This window comes from Lampetra fluviatilis, chromosome 6 (genome assembly GCF_964198595.1).
Source record: "Lampetra fluviatilis chromosome 6, kcLamFluv1.1, whole genome shotgun sequence".
In the NCBI taxonomy this organism is placed as follows: Eukaryota; Metazoa; Chordata; class Hyperoartia; order Petromyzontiformes; family Petromyzontidae; genus Lampetra; species Lampetra fluviatilis.
Window position 1 is genome coordinate 11,130,183 of NC_136280.1, and position 13,544 is coordinate 11,143,726.

The 13,544-nt window shown below is 39.8% G+C and overlaps 1 protein-coding gene across 2 annotated transcripts in view; it reads left to right on the plus strand.

Annotated features, from left to right (window-relative positions):
- Positions 1-13,544, plus strand: part of LOC144933144 (transmembrane protein 132D-like) — a 453,645-nt gene that overhangs the window by 362,468 nt on the left and 77,633 nt on the right. The gene's annotated exons all lie outside the window — the stretch shown is intronic.

The window sequence follows — 13,544 nt, forward strand, 5'->3', positions numbered from 1 at the left end:
AATTTATGTATGGATATACAGGACTTGAATGCATTAATGTTTATTTTATTGCTACAAATTACTGTAGGATTCTGTGTTCTTGAATATAGTGTGCTTGATTTTTGGACACAGGCTGTCATTTGAAGATTTAGCAGCTGGTGGGAGCAGCTGTACATGACATGTTGCATTGAAAATATAAGTGGGCTAAAGTTGGCCTGGAGGATTTCTCATTCTGCCCGGATGTTTTTTCTTTTCAAATGGATTTTGTATATGGCACATAATACCAGGTGTCTCACAGCCCACTGAGCTATTTTCAGAGGTTGTACTGACTCCAATAAATAGCAGTGTACCTAAATCAATTGTGTTAATGGATTTCACGTTTATTGTGGTACTGCCAAAATATACAGTACAGACAGAATCAAACTTTTCAGTAAAAGTCACTCTTAAAATCAAATGTGGTTCGACACTGTTTAATGTTTGGCATTTTTATGCACTTTGAGGGTTATGTTATATAAACCAATAATGATGGTGATGATGCATTGCACTTCAATGCACGCTTTTTTTACTCACTTGAATATCATTGTATTTTAAAATGTGATGCTATTATTATTGATTACGATCCATACATTGTGAAATTATTGGTTTATGTAAATGTGATGAGTTTACATGCAATCTTAGTCCTCTGTGAGAGCTTAATTTGCACATGAGAAGACATTATCACACGATCCACTTCTGTTGTCTTCTGACGTGCAGAATAATATCATTTTAACATAACACAAATAAATCTTCACTTAAAGCTTTCGTGACTGCAGGAATTCATATTATTTGGGTCTTTTGGTAAAGTCACGTAGATCGGTTCAAATTAATAAAAGTAAAATAAATAAACTACGACGTTTCGATCTCAACACAAGTGGTCGTCATCATGATGAGGACCGCCTGATGACGACTGCCTGATGACGACCGCTTGTGTTGCGATCGAAACGTCGTCGTTTTTATTTTATTTGATTAATTTGAACCTATTTACGTGACTTTACCGAAAGACCCAAAGAATATAATACAAATAATAATAAACATGTTCAGCATATATTAACACAACTAGATTTCCACGATATGAGTGTTAACTAAACTGGGCACATCGCTTTGTGCTTACATGCGTAGGGTTATATTCATTGGTGAAAATCACATTATTATATCCAGAAGCTGTCCGTGTATTGGCAGACCAATATTGAATAAAAAATAACGATTTCTATTAAGCAGCAAACCATGTTACTCTGTCAATACAGAGTAGCATTTTATATGGTTTGCTAAATGGTCTGTAATACGCAGAACCCCTTAGCTGAGTCTTAATACATTATTCGTAACATATATTTGTATGTGAAAGATATAACATTCTTGATTTGAAGCTTTCGTGACTGCAGGAATTACTCTTTGGTTCTTTCGGTAAGGTCACGTATAAAGAAAATAAATTAAATAGTATACGACGTTTCGATTGCAACGCAAGCAGTCTTCATCAGGTAGAACTAAATTTGAGAGAGAGACAAAACACAGACATGGACACACACAGACAGATACACAAGCAGAGAGAGACAACACAGACAGAGAGAGACACACAACATAGACACACAGAGACCCAATGCCTCTTTGTCGTGGCCTTAAATAGAGAGGGGGGTGGTGGGGCAGAGAGAGAGGTGGGTCTGCTGGAGCAGATCAATTACCATGCCAATGAGAGAGCTGTGTGGAAATCCACCCCACGGTGGCAGGGGGAGAGAAAGACCCAGCAAGTCTGATTTTGAGAGAACAAACTAATTTTTGGAAATGTAATGCAATGCAACGCAGAGGGTCGGCTAACACACAGTTAACGCATAATAACTTTCGGTTATCCCTCAGTTGATTAGGTTGTGGATGAACCATGTTTGCAACATTTTGTATAAATAAATAACTTTTTTGCACACTGGTTCATTGATCCTTATGGCGGGGCCCCGGGGTACCAAATAGCGTATTTTCCCGCATACAGCCCGCATACGCATATAACCCGCAAAAATAGCGTTTTGTGTAAAACAAATTTCAGATAGACTGCACCTCCATATACCCCGAATGCATTAATATATTTAACGTCGTTACCGCAGCTTAATTCCATCATATTAATACAAAGTTTACATTTGTAATACATTCCACTATCAAATTTTTACATTAAAATCATAACGTGCACAAAGAAAACAAACTAACCGGAAACGAGTGAACTTAAAACAGTAAATAAGTAACAAAAGTAAATATCCAATACATAAGTTACACATAACTGGTACTCTTTGGTTCTTTCGGTAAAGTCAGGTATAAAGATAAAATAATAAATTAAATAATAGCATACGACGTGTCGATTGCAACACAAGCAATCATCATCAGGTATAAATGAAATAGCAACAAAAATCTAACCAGAAAACTATAGACAGACATATAAGCAGACATATATCACCAAGATACATAGAGAGAGAGTAACACAGGCACAGAGAGGGAGATCGTCTCTGTGGCGAGGCCTTAAATAGACAGAGGGGGGCGGGGGCGGAGAGAGGGAGGGGTTAGAGAAAAAATGAGCATGTCAATGAGTACGGAGACGCGTGGTCAATTACGCAAGCTTGAACATTAGGAAAGAGGGAGAAAGAACACACTAAATTAAATAACCTAGCAAAATATCGAAATGTTATGTAATACAACACAGAGAGTCGGTCAACACACAATTAACGCATAGCCTGGTCGATTACGTATTTCAAAGATTGCTAAGTTAGAATTTAAGTGTGAAAATTCCAAAGAGAGACAAAACATAAAACAAGAGGAACGGAGACACACAGACAGAGCAGAACATAAGAACGACAAAAAACGAGTGGAGACAGAAAAAGTACACTAAATACACAGGTAGAGAGAGAAAACAAAAAACCCAGAGAGAGAGAGAAAAAGATAAACTTGAAACTTCCCCGTAGAAGTGGTTCTATCTTAAATTTGGAGCTTTCGTGACTGCAGGAATTACTCTTTGGTTCTTTCTGTAAAGTCACGTATAAAGATAAAATAATAAATTAAATAATAGCATACGACGTTTCGATTGCAACACAATCAATCATCATCAGGTATAAATGAAATAGCAACAAAAATCTAACCAGAAAACTATAGACAGACATATAAGCAGACATATCACCAAGATACATAGAGAGAGAGTAACACAGGCACAGAGAGGGAGATCGTGTTACTCTCTCTCTATGTATCTTGGTGATATCTGTCTGCTTATATGTCTGTCTATAGTTTTCTGGTTAGATTTTTGTTGCTATTTCATTTATACCTGATGATGATTGCTTGTGTTGCAATCGAAACGTCGTATGCTATTATTTAATTTATTATTTTATCTTTATACGTGACTTTACCGAAAGAACCAAAGAGTAATTCCTGCAGTCACGAAAGCTCCAAATTTAAGACATAACTGGTAGATAAGTACCGTAAGTAAGCATACTGTTAGGCTTACCAGCATTCGACCTCATCATATAACAGCTACTGGACCGGTAGTTACCACTGTACAGTTTTAGCACTGGTAGATTGCGCACTGCACAGACAATAGCGGCACTACGGTAACGCCATTGCCTCCTGGCAACAAAGCCATTGGAAATTTGAAACAAAGCTCATGGTCGCGACTGTATAGTGCTTACCTAATAGCAGCGGACTAAGGGACTCGCCAATTATAATTACGTGTCTGGTAGACGCTTGTTAAGGCCCTTCCCATTGTGCAATCCATAGCCTCAGCTGAAACTTTCGCACCCCCTACAGTCACTGAAAGTATTACGGTAAACAAAGTGCGCCCACGTCAAACGTTGTCGTTTCATTGTACAAACACTTCTAATAATTTAAAACGTGATAATATGTGCAATTTTAGTGGTAGTGGTTTATTCAGCAGTCATTTAGTCAAAGGTAAGTGTTGCATAGTGGATAGTCATACCATGAAAACATGAAACGAGTTATTCTTTGGTTCTTTCGGTTAAGTCACATATGAAGATAAAATAATAAATTAAATAATAGCATACTACGACGTTTCGATTGCAACACAAGCAATTATCATCAGGTATAAAAGAAATAGCAACAAAAATCTAACCAGAAAACTATAGACAGACACACAAGCAGACAGACATCACAAAGACACACAGAGAGAGAACACGTATCGGCAGAAAGAGAGAGGTCGTTTCTGTGACGAGGCCTTAAATATAGAGATGGGGCGGGGGCGGAGAGAGGGAGGGGGCAAAGAAAAAATTAGCATGTCAATGAGTGGACGACGACGTGGTACGGTAAGCAAGACGACGACGTGGTACAGTACGCAAGCTTGAAAATTAGGAGAAAGACACACTAAAATTAAATAACCTAGTAAAATATAGAAATGCAATGTAATGCAACACAGAGAGTCGGTCAACACGCAATTAACGCATAGCCCGGTTGATTACGCATTGCAAAGATTACTAAGTTAGAATTTAAGTGTGAAAATTCCAAAGAGAGGACACAGGCAGAGAGAGAAAACAAAAAGCCAGAGAGAGAGAAAAAAGATAAGCTTAAAACTTCCCCATAGCTCCAAAATTGAGATTAAACGAGTTATGACATGTCACACGGGTAAATTATTTTTGGGATAGCCCGCACCTCCATATACCCCGAAGGGTCTTGTTTTGTTTGTAAAAAGAGGTATACCGCGCGGGTTATATGTGGGAAAATACGGTAATACAAAATGGCCAAGGCAATTAAATATTTTATTTCTGGACACTATTTTTTCCATGGGTGTACTTAACTCGACAACGGGGGTACCAATCGATCTGAAATCAGTGCTACTTCGCGATGTCAAAACACAGCGAGGACAATTGTGCTGAAATCCTGTACACGACGCTACATAATGTACAGCTCGTCGAGATGAGTCGATTGCCGCATCGCCGACCATCAACAGCCTAAAAATTACTACATCACGGACATTATGCGAGAGCCAGGGTACTATGGTACCCTGGGGTACCGCCATAAGGTTAAATTATCGGCTACTCTTCACCCATTGATGATCAGTCACTCAGTGCCCTCATGACTGTAATTGTTAAACCAATTACTTTAAGAAGCAATCAAACAGAGGACACATTCTATGTCACCCCAATTCTACATAAGTGTAATGAGCGACTTCCGCGACACGCCGTGTAGAGGTACTCTCATCTTTATTCACATTCGGGCACACCACAGGCCAACCTTATCCTCTTCCTTCTCCGAGTACACACGTAGATATTAGCATCCCTACAGGCTACTCGTGGTCGATCCCACAGCGTGGTTCCATCCACCCACTCCCGGCCTCGCCGCTGGTTGACGGCATGCCGGCGAGGGTGGTGGGACTTTGCAGGAGATCTGCCACATGGCCGAACGACGTAAAGAGATGACGGCGAACAGCGACGCAGTCCGGACCCAAGGCTCCCCACACCGACCACGAGTCCGCCTCCGCTTATATTGCCGCAGGCGCGGCTCGGCTCCCCCTCCGGCCACGCCCTCTCGTGGAACCTTCTAGCCGATTCCCGGAGTATCTCAGACAGCCCCGCTCTTTACCTTCGGCCCAGATTGGATGATGTTTATAGTGGTGCCTGTACCCGTGCTTCTCTTTTCCAACCAGTAAATGTCACTATGATTACATCAGTAAGAAATACATTTGTTTTTAGCCATTTATATGCTTTTGTTTTATGCTGCCCCCCATAGAACAATATCCCATATATTCCAGACTCCACTATAGAGGTGACCGTTTAAAGTTTACAATTTATTTTTTGCATAATTTGGTAACAGAGTGGCTCCTGTGGTCGCATTCTTATTGTTCTCAGGAGTATAATTTGAATGTCTCTTAATCATAGAGATCCTTGCAGTTACCGTTTTATAACATAAATAAGACTAGACGACAAGCGTTTGAGTCATGTTGAGCAAAAAAGCAGAGTTTGTCTGTTGAATTTCTTCTGCACGGTATGTAGCCAAACATGCTAATCAAAAGTGTGTGCGAAGGACAACAAACTAAACGCGAAAAGCAGTTCTAAAGAAAATGGGTTTTCAATCTAGAGTGGAGTGGGTGGCTAAAAAATAGGAGAAACTGTCAATGTACAATACAACATTTACTCTTGTAATTATCACAAAATTATACATCCATGAAATAGAATTTCCTATCATGACATCGCTTCATATTTCTTCACCTTTGTTTTGTCTTACCTGTGTAAATGCTGTTTTTATTAAAGATACTCTTTTACAGGTTAACAAAAAAGCTCCTTAAATTTAAATGCACATAATTCAATTGTGTTTCTATATTGTATGTAAGCAAGTGTCCTTGCCATGGGGAGTTGCCACTTATGTGTGCCAATTATGTAACCCAAAGTGACAACCTGTATTCGCGGCATTGCACTTTGGTTTTTTTTGCAACCATGCCAGAATGTATTAGTGAAAAAAATAAAAACATTTCAAATGGGTTATTTTTGAAGGCCATTAGTGCTAGGAAATTCCTGCAGGAATTGTATCGTTTACCACGATTCCACCATGGATGATTCCTGCAGAAATAGCGATTCATCTATGAGCAATTTCCACCTTAAAAGTTCCATTCACTTGAACATAGAATAAATCACGTAATAGAATTCCATTTGAATACAGATGTAGAATTCACCATTGCAACAAATGAGGAATCCTTGAGACCTTGAGAATTGCCGAGTAGAATCCTCATTAATTTCAATGGCCAGACCCCAATAAGCTCTTCTTTTCTGTCTGAATTCCACATGCAAATAGATATGGAATTGATCATCATTTTACACACTAGAATTTGGCCATATTTTCAGTGGTCGTTTAGCTGGGGCTATCAGGCCCCGTGGGTCCAAGTAAAAAATAAAATTCCCTTCTCAATTGGGCATTAAGGTAGTGCTATTCTCTTTCATGCAGCCCGAGAAAGTGGTTAAAATTCCACATTCCTATGGCTGTTGGGAATCTATCCATAGTACTACTACTGTTGATTTCTCTACAAAGTGGTGCTCATTTTATCAACTCCAGAGTGACCATGGGCTGAGTTAACCCTCGACCAGGATTAAAATGTACAACATCCCAAATTGCAGGCCGCTCATGCTCTGTGCCACCTGGCTAGTGTGGCACACTGAGCTTTGTGCAGCTCGGTCCTCCCCACGATTCTACTCGGAATCATATTCGATTCAAAGAATCACGAGATGGTCATTAATACCAATGACTGCATCTTCCAATGTAAAGTTATCCTCCCTCAATGCCAATGTGACATTTGTGTTCTTCCACTGAAGGTGCATACAGTTATTGTGTACACATAGTTACAAATGTATATTAAAATTTATATTTACAGCCCTTTGTCAATTCACTGCTGGATTAATGCCTCCCCACGTTGTGTATGTACTTGAGGGTTGTCTGACCATACTTTACCACGCTGGTCGGGTGCAGGTTGGTGAAGGTGAGAAGCCCAGCATTACAAAGCGCAGATTATAGCACAACTTGACCGCCATGTGGAAATTATGGAGTAGAGCGCTTGGAATGTTACATGTAGTGAATTCAACTGAGTCGCAGACGCACACTTTGGAGGCAACACATTTATTGATACCAACACAAAGGGGTAACTGCCCCTTTACCAGATGAAAACCTATGGTGGCGGATCACCAGGCTAACGACAATAATTACACTGGGAGTAGCTACAACGGACAGGGCCCCAGCTTGGGTCCAGGTCCACGTGTTAGTGACTGTTCTCGGTCGTCAAACGTAGATTCTTCAGGATGACAACAGCAACGCTGAACCGGCTTATATCCTCACTGGTCGTGGCTGGCTCCGCCCTTAGCCACGACCACCTTCTCGAATCTTCTAGCAGGTTCTTTCCCCACACGTGACCACCATTAGCCCTCACTTGGGGGCCCCTGTGTAGACTTTACCAGTCACGTGTCCTCCGGGGTCAACCAGAGTGCCACGCCATATAGTAACCCAATTCTATGGTTGACACTCTTAAACCCCATCCTGTAGGGGTCGGCACTGCACGCCGAGCGTGGTGCCACTCAGCGCTATCCATCAGCGCTCACCAAGCCCCTCCAGGGCCAGTACTACACCCACATATAGGGGTGTCCGCGATGTGTGAACATCGCACGCCGTGCCATCTAGGGCCGGCATTACACAGTAACGTCCGCGATGTCATTACACATATAATGTGTTACTCATTACTGTTTAGTGAAATAGAACACACCATTTTGCCAAATTCTGGTTGTTTTTACATTGTAATGCATGAATGCATAACTAGTTTAATGCATTATATGGATAAAGTTAACATAAATTTGCTTCATAAAATACACACTTTGAATTGCCACAATGGCTATCTACAAAGTGATGAAAAACACCATCAGAATTAAATGAAAATTTTTAATTTTCATAAGTGTAAGTTTTATTCTCTTGCCACTAGTTTGTATTTTCAACGACCTTTCAATCATAATAGAATGCCTCTTGTTGGTGATGATGTGATGGAACCTCATCACAATTGAGAAAATACGTGTTAAAAAGGGTATTTTACATTATTTCGAAAGCGCCTCTTATATATGACTGTTTTCAACAATAAGAATTATTTTAACATCACATATCGTCACATTCGTCATCGTTATCATCTTATTTAATCACTTTAATTATCCCACTATTGCATAGGTTTTTGCTTGTGTGGTGCATAGCTCTCCGTGGTACAATCAATACAAAGTCTTTCGTTCCTGAAGAAGCTCACAGCACGGGGATCAAAACGTCGAAACTCATACCAAACAACACGTGGCACAACCGGAAAGCATGTTGGAGAACTATTATTTTCAATCACACGTCATCTTCTTCATCATTCATCAGAACCATCTTCACCCATCGCCACATGTGGTAGTTTCACTGTATATCATTTGTTGAGAACAGTTTATGGACTCTTAGTTTATTTGTTACACTTAAAATACTTTATTTTTGCAATATATTAATAGTTTGATTGGTGTATGGGCTTTCATTAAATATCAGTAATAGGCCATATGAAATGTTAGCCAGAGATGTCTGGAAGATCATGCACATAAATGGAAGTATGGCACCATACAATTTACAAATAATGGAGCAATGGCACGGTAGTTTATGCGAGTGCTATCTAAATTGGTCATGGGCGTCCCCTTTACCAACCCTCACTCATTGGAGTGGTCAAGCATATTTAAATATCCTCCATACACTGACCAGGCATGAGGGATGGTTTCATCCAGCAGTAGATTAAAAAGGGACTGGAAAGTACATACATAGATGCACAAACAACTGTGTAAATAGGCATCAAGCTATATTTTGAAGCACTTACTCTTTGATCACAATACCGTATTACAAAAGGAAAACAATCTGGATGCATTCCCAGGCTATTGAAGCTGAAACCTATTTAAGTAGGGCCTAATTTAGTGGTCCATATGTTGGGATGGAATGCAAATTTGTAAGCACACCCATCCACGTGAGCCACGTGAGGATTGTATTGGCAAAATAATGGAGCACTGACCTCCAAAGCGATTGCGATACAAGAAAAACATGCTTATTATTCCCTCCGGTGAGACATCTATGAGATTAATTGGCATATTATTATCATTACCTTAATGATGAAATACTATTCCCATCATTATGTAACCACCATAATCAGATACTGCTCGCCATTGCAATGACCATCATAATGTAAACACCACCTTTGCAAGTGTTCACTTCAAGTTCGCACTGCCTTTAGTTATTCTACCTCTCATGGACTTAAATATATTTGCAAAAGAACATTTTAATACATTGACATTTTATGCTTCGCCATTAGCAATGTACCAAGGTTATAATAAGTGAATGACCCATTTCAAAAGTACATTTGAATCGACTACACGAGTTAGGTGGATAAAATATAAATGAGTGGATGGTTTAAAACTTAATTAAAATGCACCCTTATTTGTCTCCAAAATTCCTACACAAATGATCCTAATCAGTGTGAGATGCGTGACTTCATGAGTCAGACTACTGTGAAGGATGTCGGTTTTTGCGGTAAGCCTCCCCTATGTGTTTCATGGTTGTACCGCGTGATGTTCGGCACAATGTTTGGTATTAAACTCCACGTGCTTGGGAGCTTCAATTTCAGTTTTTTTAAGAAGCTCAAGCACGCGGAGTTAAATATTGCACATCGTGCTGAACAATGCACATTACCACCTGAGAACACACTGCAAAATATTGTGGGAGGCCTTGTGCGGTGCTACCAAAGGCAAATAAGCCACCATTATGCCGGTAGAAATCCATTATGTATATATGTTGAACTTCTTTCAAACAGTACGTAGCTAACCGTGCTAATCGGAGGTACGGGGGAAGGACAACAAACTAATTAAAAAAGCATGTTTAAAGAAATTAGTTTTGAATATAGATTTAAAAGTGTATAGTTCCAGTTGCTTCCTAATATCAGAAGGAACAGCGTTCCAGGGGACCACAGAAACGCATCCAAAAGGGCCGCGATGCGGTGACCGTCTGTGTTCAATGGCTAGCCATAAAAAAACACTTGGAAATGAGTCACTACTGCACATTGCTATACCACTCGTGCTTTATGATATACAATACGGTACCATTTTGATTTTTAGAGCATCTACACACGTACCACATCTCCAGACATTGTACGAATAAATTAACATTGTACAACAAAAGGTGTTGAGCCTGGACTTTTAACACCAGCCCGGCAAGGAGTTGGCAGTGCGAGCGGCCGATGGGAGGGAGTTTTCGAGGCGGGAGGTGAGGTCGCAGGCAGGAGTGACCCCTCCCCCCAACTCAACCGAATGTTGACTTGAGGCTTCAACAGAAAGCCTTGGTTTCTGCAGCAGAAAATGCTCGATGGGGAGTTGAGAGAAGTGAGAGGGGAAGGGTAGGCATGTACAAGTCCATAGAAAACCTTAAATATGGAGAAGGAAATCATGTGGTCGATATGGGACTGGATTTTGGGCCAATTGAGGAAATGGGGTATTGCTATTGTCTATGTTTTTTATTCTTATATCGTAACAGGTAATATGCACTGAATGGAAACTCTTTTATTGAGATATGTTCTTATGTGGCCACTTATGGAAAAAAAATCTATTTTTTTCAAAAAGCATTCCAATCTGCTCTTGCTCACCATAATAACTCATAATTTTTATTCTATCCCATATTCAGAAATTGCCCAAGGTATACATACTCCGATGTGTTTTTCAGTTGTGTCCCTCCAACAAATGCCTTCATTCATATCTTGATGCTAAAATGGTGAGTTTAAATGGTATGACTTAAATATTTGAGAGGTCTGCCAAAAACAGATCGAATGAGATGAGGAATTCACCTAAGATTATGATGGATAATTATTACACAATTTGATAAAGGAGGTGACATGATGGATAGCATTAAACAGGTGCAGGGACTGTGTTTAGGAATACAATTGCAAAGTGGTTGCCAAGTTTCTGCCTGCTATTAATATTAGGATGAGATGTAGGCATGGAGGTGTGACAAGTTGAACTCAGTCTGCAGACAATGGACAATGAAATTGTAATGGAACTCGACAGCTCGATTTTTTCAGTAAGAATCGTCAAGTTATCTTTGATTCCCGGTTTCCAGTTGAATGTGACACAGAATGACACAGGCATCACCAGATTAGGACCCATATGAGATGCTGATGAATACATTATGAGTGCAGGAGATGTAAAAAAAAGCCTAGACGATACATGGCTGCGGAATCAGACTCAGATCTTGCAACCTTGCTGATACAGAAAAAGAGTGTAAGTATGTTGAACTTTTTTCACACAGTACGTAGCCAAGGATGCTCATCAGAGGTGCGGGGTAAGGACAACAAACTAAACACAAATAGCAGTTCTAAAATAATTAGTTTTCAATCTATATATTTTTACTGTTTTTATTTCAACTCAACGCTAGCCCAGTACGGAGTGCTGATCACAAAACAATAAGGGAGGGGGGGGGGCAGAAATTCCAGGAAGAAAAGCCCGAGATCGGCGTGCCAGGATTTTGTGAAGGGGGTAAGATTGGGCCCATTGCCCCACCTTAGGTGTGGGGCCTCTAGCAAAGAAATAAACGTTTCAATGGGAGTGGTGGGGGGAGGGTCGGGGAAAGAAAAGATGGAAGATTACTAACATAAAAGGGGAGAAGGAGGACAGGAATTTTTCAATCGAGATGATTGGAAAGTGCATCACTCCAGTGGCTTCCTAATATCGGAATGTTGAGCGTTCCAGATGGCCGCATAAGTGAATCTGAAAGCGGCCGATGGAGCGCGACCTTAATGTCTTCGTTCAGCAACTGGAAGGCAAGGCAACTTGGCGAACACTGAGCAGACATGGTCGGATCTTGCAGTACCCGTCATGATACGTGCCAAAGAATTGTGTACATGAATCAGATCCAGGTTAATCAGATCCAAAGAGACACAATGGGAACGGTATATAACATCTGTGTTTGAGACAGCGGTGGATGTGCCAGGTTTGAAAGTAAATATAAAACAAAATGGTTAACGCAAAGAAGATTAAATCAAGTTTTTTGTAGCTATAAAGGATTTGCAAATGATGAATGGAGCTGCATTAAATGAACAGAAGGCAAGACATTAGAGAAATACTGGCATAGGAAAGGCAGTATTTGGAAATATTAAATAGGTGAAATGGAAGTTGCTACACGAGGTGCGTGTGAATTCTAACTCATGCGAGATGTTGCACAGCATAAAGTTACATTTTCCTTTCATAACGCATATTTTTCCTTTATTTCAGTTACCAATGTTACCACACACCTTTTTAGGTGTGAGCATTGCATGTGTATGCTGTGTGGTCATTTTCATAGCTATGAATGTAGGAGTTTTATGGTTCTCATGAAAACACATGAAGTGTCCTTGGTTGGTTGGATAGAAGTGATATTTCCTGGGTAGAGCAACACAAATCCTCTCCACTGCCTCAAATCAACGACAGCATTCACAGTATGGCATTGAAAAGCCTTGAATGTCCTAAATTGCGAATAAATGAATATTTTGGTCTACATGTTTCTGAATTGTTTATGTTTGGTTTGTCTTATAATATATAATGCCGTATTTTTTGTCATTTATAATTCATCATATTTACACATTTTAAGGAGGTACTTTGTTATCATAGGTAATTTCTCACTGAAATATATTTTATCATGTAATTCCGTGGTGTGTTATACATTGCAGATTATCAGGCAACAATTGAACTTGCAAAAAAAACATCTCCATGGACCAATAACATGATATTATCAAAACATATGTAACGTTTCCAGTTGTTTCTAAAAACTTGGATGTGAAAGAGCATTCATATGTAGTTACGTTGCATTGGATGTAATAATGAAACAAATAATATGCAATTTATAATGGAAGTCGTTTTTTTGATTAATTGAGACATTCGGAGAAATATACTTTCATTATCTCGTTGTTTTCTGCTAGGATTTGGATGGTTGGTGCAGATTGTAACATAGAACTCTGCACATTAATTGCCCTTTTTTGAGGGGTGTGTTGGGGGAGAGGGTGGAATTCAAAT